Here is a 9,102-nt window from a genome sequence, read left to right on the forward strand (position 1 = left end):
TTTCTGGGGTGTACCAAAATTGAGTTCTGCTTTACTCGAACTTAAACTTAAACATATCCAAGGTATTCAGAAAAATACATTTAAAAATTATTTTAAAAGTTTTTTTTATGGTTATTTAACATACAGTAGCAGGTTTTATGTACATGAAAATAGTGACCTCAAAAAAGAAAAGTGTTCTAATTTTTGCCCAGGAGGAGGTTGGAGGAGTTGGAGGAGTTGGAGGAGTTCCCGGAATAAAGATCAGGTTAAACACACACATAGTTGAACAGTATAATGTCATTGCATTGTGTGGAGTGGTCTTAAAATATCAAGTGAGAGGTTCAAATCTCATTGTAGGCACGTACTTTACTGCAACAATCCATTACAGCTACTTCCTTCTTGAAGAAACCATTCTCCATCTTTTCGAGAGCAATATATATACATCCAGACTTCCAGTTTAGTTATACAATATGCTCTTTTACATAACTTGTTTGAAATCATGAGACATTGCCACTGTAAAATGCATTGAATGTATTAAAAAACATTAACTCCATCACTGAAGATTAGCACTGGTGTCTCAGCAGGGATCTCTACTATGTTTGATCTGATCATAGAACACAAAATGGAAAAAAGAACTCAAAATAATAAAAACCAACAACAAAGAAATATAAAAGGAGTCAACACTCAACGATGTCACCACATTGCTGCAGCTGTTATTCTTATCATTAGTTTTCCTGAATTATAGAATAATCCACATCCCTAACTGATGCAATGATCAATCATGACTATATTAATCACAGCATAAACCTTTATAAATGGTGCCTTATCAGTAATTGCAACAGTTTCCTCCCTGACTATAACAGATAGAGTTGTGGTGATGATGAAGCCCATCATTTTTGGTCAGTTTATATGATGAATTACCCTGAACACTTTCTATTTCTGCCGTGCTTGGAGGACTGGTTTCTGAGTTCACACATTCAAAATGATGACATTTCCAACACTATCAACACTACTGATCATTCACTGATCATCACTCGAGATAAAAGGAACCTAACAAATCAATTGATCTAGCTTTCTTGATAAATCAACATTTTGTTTCCACAAGATCATGGTATATCATAAGAAAACAAGTTTTGGTTGTAGATCACCAGGTGATTACTATAGGCTCAAAAATGAGTCATTCCTGTGTTAATACCGACAGTAATTTCATCCCTCATTAACACTGTCATAATAGTTGGGGAGGATCTATAACATTGAGTCAAGGCACGCACGTGTAATTCTGTTTCCTGCAATGAGGTCAGTGAATATCCGCTCTTGAGCACAGAGCATTTATGCACACAGATAACCAACTCTGCTACACTTCATCCAGTAGCTGCCCTTCAGGCAACCCCTCTGTTTGCTGTGATGGAAAAACAATTTACTTATTCAGCCGACAAAATATACTAACCACATATCTTTAAAAAACAAGCCTTTTAGCTTGAGATAACAGTGTAATTAACCTGTTATAACAACAAAAAGAGCTTTGTTATTTCAAAATGATGATGTGAAACAATTTTCAAAGAATGTCCTCTCTCAGCTTCCATAGTTACCATAGTTGTTTGATTACAATGATCATTATTATTGATAATAATGATAACCCTAAGTTTTGTAAACCTTCACCCCAACACTTGCCCTATCCTTAACATTAAGTTAAAAAGCTAAACCAAATAAGCTACTAAATAAAAATATTCAGCTTGATTTAATATTTGCTCCCTTCAGCAGCCAAAACAGCCTTGATTTGCTAAGGTATGGTGTCCAAAGGACTTCTGACCAACCTTTTGATAGTAGTACAAAGTAGCATCTTCTACTGGCTTCCCTCTTACCATTTTGTATCCTATCCATTACCTCCCTGTACAGACAATGAACTCACATCCTGCCACTTGAGGTGTAAATATACTTACTTCAGCTGCTTATTCTGAAACCTTTCCATCACACCAGGCAGTATGATTTTCATCATTTTGTTATATATTATCTCTTCTGTGAAGTCAGAGGACATAGGCCAGCCTTTGTTCTTCATGGTTACATGGATGGCAGTATTCTGACTACAGACCTTTATTTAAATCAAACAATAATGTTTTGGAGTTGCAGATAGGATATTCTAGTCATATTTCCTTAATACATGTTACAGAGGATAGTATGAATAATAACTCATGCCCCATTACATCCTCCTATTGTAATGTTTGCATCATCAAAAGCCTAATACACATCCATATCCCACAAAACACAGAGAATAGGGTCAACTCAGGTTTCTGCTCTGCTGAAAAAACAAGCGATGTTGTTAAAAAAACAAAGTTGCTGTCAACACTTGAGCCCAGTCCAGTTGTGCACCAGTGTGTGTTGCAAAATACCACTAAAAGCTAATCCTTGTGTCCAGCCAAAGTGGTTCAGATCCTCATTTTATTTCAACTTCGATCACATCACATTGAAGAATTGACTGTCCTCTCGCTGCATATCGAGCTCACCTCAGACAGGTGTTATATTAACAAGATAATCAGTGTTATACATTTCCCTTCTCAGTGGTTTTAACATTGTTGCTGATTGGAATATCTAGCGAGAAAAAAACCCTCACTTGTTAGTTCCATACTAAGAAAATGAAACACTGTGCACCATGCAAAGGCAATTAAATGGCAACAGCACGGCTCGTAAGGCTCGTAAGTGAACAATGTTTTCCTGTGGTGAAAGCAGATGGAATTTTCTGCAGCTGTTCGCAGTTTTTCTCAAACCAAAAATCAAGGTTTTAAAAAAAATTGATAGAATATTGTGCTGAATGGTTTAAATTTACTTGATTTAAAACACAAGACCCTGATTGGGATAACTTTGCAGTATGTGGCTAATACTGTTATTGGATTCGGGGAAAACTTCGGGAGTTTTCAAACCAATGTATGCTAAAGGGTCAAATATTAAAACCCCTTAATCAGTGTAGTTCCACTGATTATCTACCTTCAGGCATTAGTTTAACAGAATGGAAGAAAAAAAAAAAGCAGCTCAAATTGCCTTTTTTTTCTTCCATTCAGTCCATTTCAGCTGTTCTGAGCTCAGTCCAGAGACTCACCTGCCAGCATAGGCTCTCCTGCTAATGATACTGATCCTGTCCTCGCTTGACACGATCAGTATCATTAGGTGGGCTTGGATGATTTGTAATTATTACCCTGGGACACAACAAATGATATGTTGTCTCGAAAAAAGACAGCCAGTGATTTTCCCCAGCAAGAAATCCCACTTTAAACTATCTATTACTTTTAGTCTAGAGGTTCGACAGCCTGCTCAATCTTTTACCTTAGAATATATTTCAATAATATGAAAAAAATATCTGTATAATAAAGAAAATACAAAAAGTACTTTCTTATACATGAGTTTATTCAGAATGGATACATTCAGAAACATATTTGAAATTTACATAGACCAAATTAATCAAATAATGAAATGATTACATCTATCTCAACTGTAAAGAAAAAGCGAAATGTGTCTATCACTGATGACTTTCAGATTGTAGAAAAGTCCATTCAAAACAGCAACAGCAGCAGCAGCAGAAGGGTACCAACGGCTGCCATCATCTGTAACAGCCCGTTGTGGCTCCGGCTGTGCGTAAAAAAAAGAAATAAAAATGAATTGTTTCCTCCAGTTTGGATCAAATTAGCACTTCTGAATCAAAGGTTAACAGCCTACTAATAGCAGCAAAAAAAAAAAGAGCTTAAGTCTCATTTCTGGGTACACTGTAGCCCTTCTTACACTGTCTGTTCCAGGGAAACTTTTGAGCTTCACTGTTCTGTTTGTAAGGTACGACAGTAGAATGAGGGCCAAATGTAATGTGCCTCTGATCTGGCAGTCAAAGTATCGCAAACTTGAACAGAAATTTCTAAGGGGGAGGCAGCACGGTGGAACAAGCTGCTGTCAGCATTCCTCTGATATGAAATCACTCACTTATGAATGAGCGGCCTCCCTTTTGTACAAAGAAGCCAGGGCAACAGATAGAGATAGATAATGGGAATTTAAGAGTACAAAGGCTTTTTTTCTCTAAAAGTGCTCCACCGAGACTAAATATACAATCATAGCAGTTAAACTGGATGAAAATGATAATATTGTTGGTTTGACAACTAAAGAATTAGCAGAAAACTCTTTTTACACTTCCACAGTATTTTCTTATTGTCATTTCTCATTATTGTACAACAATGAAAAATAAATCTACAGTAATTTACTTTAAATGAAAATATGATTTTTCATTATATTAATGTTTTTACACCTCTGTACAGATGAGACCAACTGTCTGAAATTGATGTTGTAAACATGTTTATCTTTGTTTCATTTTTTCGAGGGCGGTTAAAATAATCAGATTTATTTGTTTTTAAGTAATTTTTTCAGCTCTTCTATGACTTCAGTCATGTGTAATTGTGTGCTTAATGTGCTTCATGACATCTTTGCCAAATCCGTTTCCATTTTATCCAACTTGGCCAAGTGATGGAGTTTTCATGATAATTCAACTTCTAAAGAACACATTGGCCACAATGTTTTATTTTTTTTTCTCTGTTGGAAGCAATACTATCCAGCACAAAATCTTGGTTTTGGTAGAATTTGAATTTCCATTTTTCATTAGGTCACTTTCACTATTTGTTAAAACTACATTACAAATGTTCAAGTGAATTGTGTTTCTTGTCACGTCAGGAGATATGGGAAATCTGTCAAATTTTCCTCATTGCTGCTTCAATTTAGCTTGCAGCTTTTATGTCTTATGCTTTATGATCTCACATGCAAATCTTAAAACTCAGAATTGAGTTAAATGATCACTCAAAGGTTAACTGTTTTGCATTTTTTTCCAGCTTTTTTGACCTTTGGTCTTTGCATGAATGTCAAGGAGTAGTTACATGGATATTACTGTAGCATTTAATGCTACATTCAATAATATGTAAGTAGCACTAAACAGACACTTACTGCTCTTTTACAGTCTCTGTAGTTCTCTGATGCATTGACCCTCAGAACAAAGTTTACTGCCGGAGCCGTGGTCTGCTAACGTGATTAGCTAATCTGTGTCTGAACAGCAAACTAACATTGGAACAAATTGAATGGAAGATTCAGTGCGGCATGTTTGTTTCCAAGGCAAGATCATTTAGTGTAAATTTTCAAGCTGAGACAAAGCGCACACACCCAACGTCAGACAAAGTTGCAGGCATGGGCAACTGACCTAAAGGAACAAACAACCGAATTGGATTAAATTGGACTGTCATTTAACTATAATGAATTGGAGTAAGTTGGACCCTATTTGATTTGTGCTGAATTTAACTCACCTCTGTTAAGTGCACTGGCATGACTTTCGTTGTGAATCGGTGCTATTTATTGTAGATGAACGGAACTGAACTGAGAAGGTCACCAATCTAGAAACTGCTCATCTCTTTCTTAACTTTGCAAAAGATTAACAGCTTTCATTCTGCTTACCACACAAAAAGATGACAATAATAGCCATTTTCTCTACATACTTTGATATAAAAAATTTAGATTCAGTGCCAATGCTAAATGCAAAGGCTAAAAATGAATTTTTGAAAGAGTAAAAATACTATTCATTGTTTGTACTTTGACCTACAGCTGGTACTTTGTGAGTAATTAGGTCATATTTTTTCTGGAGCAGAACAATATACCTGTCAATGTAGTCAAACACTGATCTGCAACACATAGTGCCTCTTGGTTTGAAACCCAAGTATCTGATGTATCTTCTCTGAAAAGTGCTGACCAGTTGAGGTAAATAAAGCTCATTGCATGTTCAGAATATTTAAATTGATTCTGTGATGAATATACGATTTACCTGGGCGCTGTCGCTTCCCCCACATAAGCGGATGGTATCTGTAAAGTGTTAAAAAAAGACTTGGGTGATTAGGATTTCGTTGGAATCAATCCTCAAGCTAAGAGGGGCGATAACATGAGGTCAGAACTTATGTTGGTGCGTACTTACAGAGAGTATGGGATAGGTTACGTCGTCATAAACCACAATGCCATTCAGACCAGTTGGGTTTGTTTCACACTGAACCTAAGAAGAGAGTGATAGTGAACAGATAGATCGACTATTCTGTCAAACAGCATTTGATAGCACAATTTGTACAAATTATTGGAATGTAACATGTATGTGACTGTGTAAAGAAATGTAGGTGAAAACCCGGTGAACAGATGTTTCACAGTTTTAATTTCACGGGCAAACCCAAAGGCCTACAGTATGATATCAAGCACGAGTGTAATGTCACCCACTGGTTTACGTGGTCCCTCTTCTCCTTGCGCCTGATAGAAGACAGCAGAAAATTGTATTTTACATTATTTTACATCATTTCTGCATAATTTCATTTGTACAAACACACAGCATGTGTCTGTCAGTTGTGGGCCATATGAACTGATGTCTCACTAAATATTTCATGGGGATTTTTACATGCATTGTACTCTATGTAAAGACTGTTCTGTATGCATTAAATGTTAAAGGATCCTTTTTGAAAAAAAGGAAAAAATCTTACCACTTTAATTTAAAAGAAAAACATTTTTATAGAATTTGAGAGGAGACTTAATCCCACTCTTGGAAATTGTAATGACCCGCAGAATTAATTAATTAATAAGTTATTAAGTAATGATATGAATAGTACTATTAATAATGATAAAAAATAAACATTTGTGGAGGGAAAAAGAGCATTATAGACAGTAAAATGTCTGCTTTAGAGGCGGAGCATCCACAATGAAACTGAAAGTGTGGCACCGACAAAATTGAAAAAAAACAAACAACTTAGATTAAAAATTATCAAGGAAAAAAAAGTGTGAAGCGTGTGAAACTGGACAGTGCCTGAAGGGTCGTAAGTGGTAACCAGTTGGTATAAGAATGGTTGTATCTTGTTACAACTTGTTACTAACCTTTTACAGTAAAGGAAAATAAGGACATTTTTTTCTTTAATTTTTTTTATTTCTCCTAAAATGTAACTTTGAAGAATGTGATTGTGGCATATTTGGAATCAAACTTGTTTTTTTTTCATTCCAAACATGTCACCGAATGCGTCGCTATGCTTCGAGAGAACAGGCCTGCTAGTCCTGTTTTAATATACCATCAAAAGACACAAGTCATATTTACCAGAATAAAATATCAATGTAACTTTAACTTTTTGTAACTAATCTACTTTGTTCACTTCCATGTTCCTATGTAATAGATATTTGCTACACCTGTTCCTATCTGCTTCCATCTATGTAGACTATAATTTTTAAAAGGCTGATGGCGTTGAAGGCCTAAAGCCAACACGGAACACCCCTACCTACTTTTACTTTCTTATTGAAATTGTAGTGAAAGGGTAAGTTACCCTTACCCTTTTAGTGAAATAGCTGCTAACATTTACATTTGACCAAAAAGATCAAACTTTTCTCACCATTTCAGCAGATTTTCTCAGTTTTGCCTGGATAGCTTAGCTTGAACTCAAACGTCTCGTCCATTAAAGTCAACACCCCTTTAAACTATCACGTGATACGTCTAATTCATTAGGCAGCCTGGTCTCATGTAGAGGCGTCGTTATTGCACACTAAGACATTTGGCGTGTGGTCACAAAGCTTTGCTGGAAGTTTGCATGTCATTTACACTATTTATGTGCATAGCCATGAGAACCCATTGCAATAGCAAACCAATGATCTGCCTAATTAAGTTACCCAGGATCCATCTGTAAATAAAATTACTACGCAAAAAAAAAATACTAAACCAAAAAACATATTTATAACATACAGTTTTCTGAAAATACTTTAAGTAAATGTAATTTACAGCTGATCATTTATAACATAATGTCAGCTTACCAGATGTATTTGTCCTGTTTTCCTGTTTCCAAGCGTTTAGGAAGACACCTGTTGTCCAACGCTCCACATATTGTCCAGTGACCACTACATTTTGCTGTTTTGTTGCCATGACTTTGATTCTTACAGCAGCTTAGTTTTGATGTTATGGTCAGTTCAGGATGTTTATCCTTTCAGTCATTCTCTACGAGTATTGTCCTTATTCTAATTCATGTCACAGAATAACCAAGCTTGCCCACTTGAGCAGTCAGAAGGCTCCACCATCTTTTCATTTGGTCCTGGAAGAAAAATAAAGAAACAACTTAGAGACAGAGAAATAAGAAAATGGTAAGCTTGAGTTGTAAACTTTGTAGGTAAATTCAGATCATTTGACACTAATAGTCTGTTTTACTGGATTTAAGTCACTAATGCTATTTAAAGAAGAATTATTTTAGGAGTCCCTGTAAATGCAATAATAAATATAAAGTATGAATGCTAGTTTCTAACAATAATGTTCACATTCACAAGGCCACCAAAAAAAACAAGAGAGACACAGATCTCTCCTCTGAATTAGACTTCTTGCCAAAATGTTTAATTTCCCTAATTGTCTCTTCAATGTGTCATCAAACATATTCTAAACACATAACTATGACAAAAAATACTTAGAATCTAGATTCATCTACAACATGGAGGAAAATTTAGAGTTTTTTACCCCACAGAGGAGTCCAACAGCCATCCGTCAGCAACAAAATGTTTACATGCTTTCTTGTGCTTCACATCCTCACACTTGATAGGACTTTCAGATGGAATGTGAACCACATATCTTCAACTTGCTCTTCAACATTTTATTCGCCAGAACGTGTTTGATCAAGATGGAAGTTTCAAATGTCTACAACAGAAGAACATGTTGTGTTTTTTCATTCCTCTTATCTGTGATCTCGTACTATTGAAGCTCACAGTGGTCGGCATCTTGCTGTCTGTGTGCTTTAAAAGTTAGATGTTTAACATGAAACAATCTTTTGGCATTATGAAATGTGACTTTTTCTTGAGCTCTTCCCATTCCTTTCTGTATGACTGTACTGCTGCACCTCTCTGTCACCCGTCATCTACTTTCCGCTCAGTGGTGAGACAAGTTTACGAAACTGATCATGCCTCATTCCAGAATGTTTTCTACATTGTTAAGTTTTACTGATCTATAAAAAGATTGTTTATGATGCCAGTTTGTAAAGATAAAAATGGGAAAACTTTAAAATGGTCAAAGTGGGAAGCTGTCTTAAGCAATATACATGATTAGTGGAGCAAACAAATGGGCCTCTG

General features: G+C 35.8%; 1 long non-coding RNA gene across 1 annotated transcript; it reads right to left on the reverse strand.

The window, feature by feature from the left end:
• Nucleotides 1–3,359: 3,359 nt before the first annotated feature.
• LOC140268883 (uncharacterized) lies at nt 3,360–7,973 on the reverse strand. Its single transcript, XR_011907569.1, has 5 exons — nt 7,810–7,973; nt 6,247–6,276; nt 5,957–6,031; nt 5,810–5,847; nt 3,360–3,597 (listed from the first exon to the last, which is right to left on the reverse strand). It is a non-coding gene; the product is annotated as an uncharacterized lncRNA (long non-coding RNA).
• Between the last annotated feature and the right edge of the window lie 1,129 nt (nt 7,974–9,102).

Source organism: Leuresthes tenuis, unplaced genomic scaffold (assembly GCF_036924035.1).
Source record: "Leuresthes tenuis unplaced genomic scaffold, fLeuTen1.0.hap1 SCAF_14, whole genome shotgun sequence".
In the NCBI taxonomy this organism is placed as follows: domain Eukaryota; kingdom Metazoa; phylum Chordata; class Actinopteri; order Atheriniformes; family Atherinopsidae; genus Leuresthes; species Leuresthes tenuis.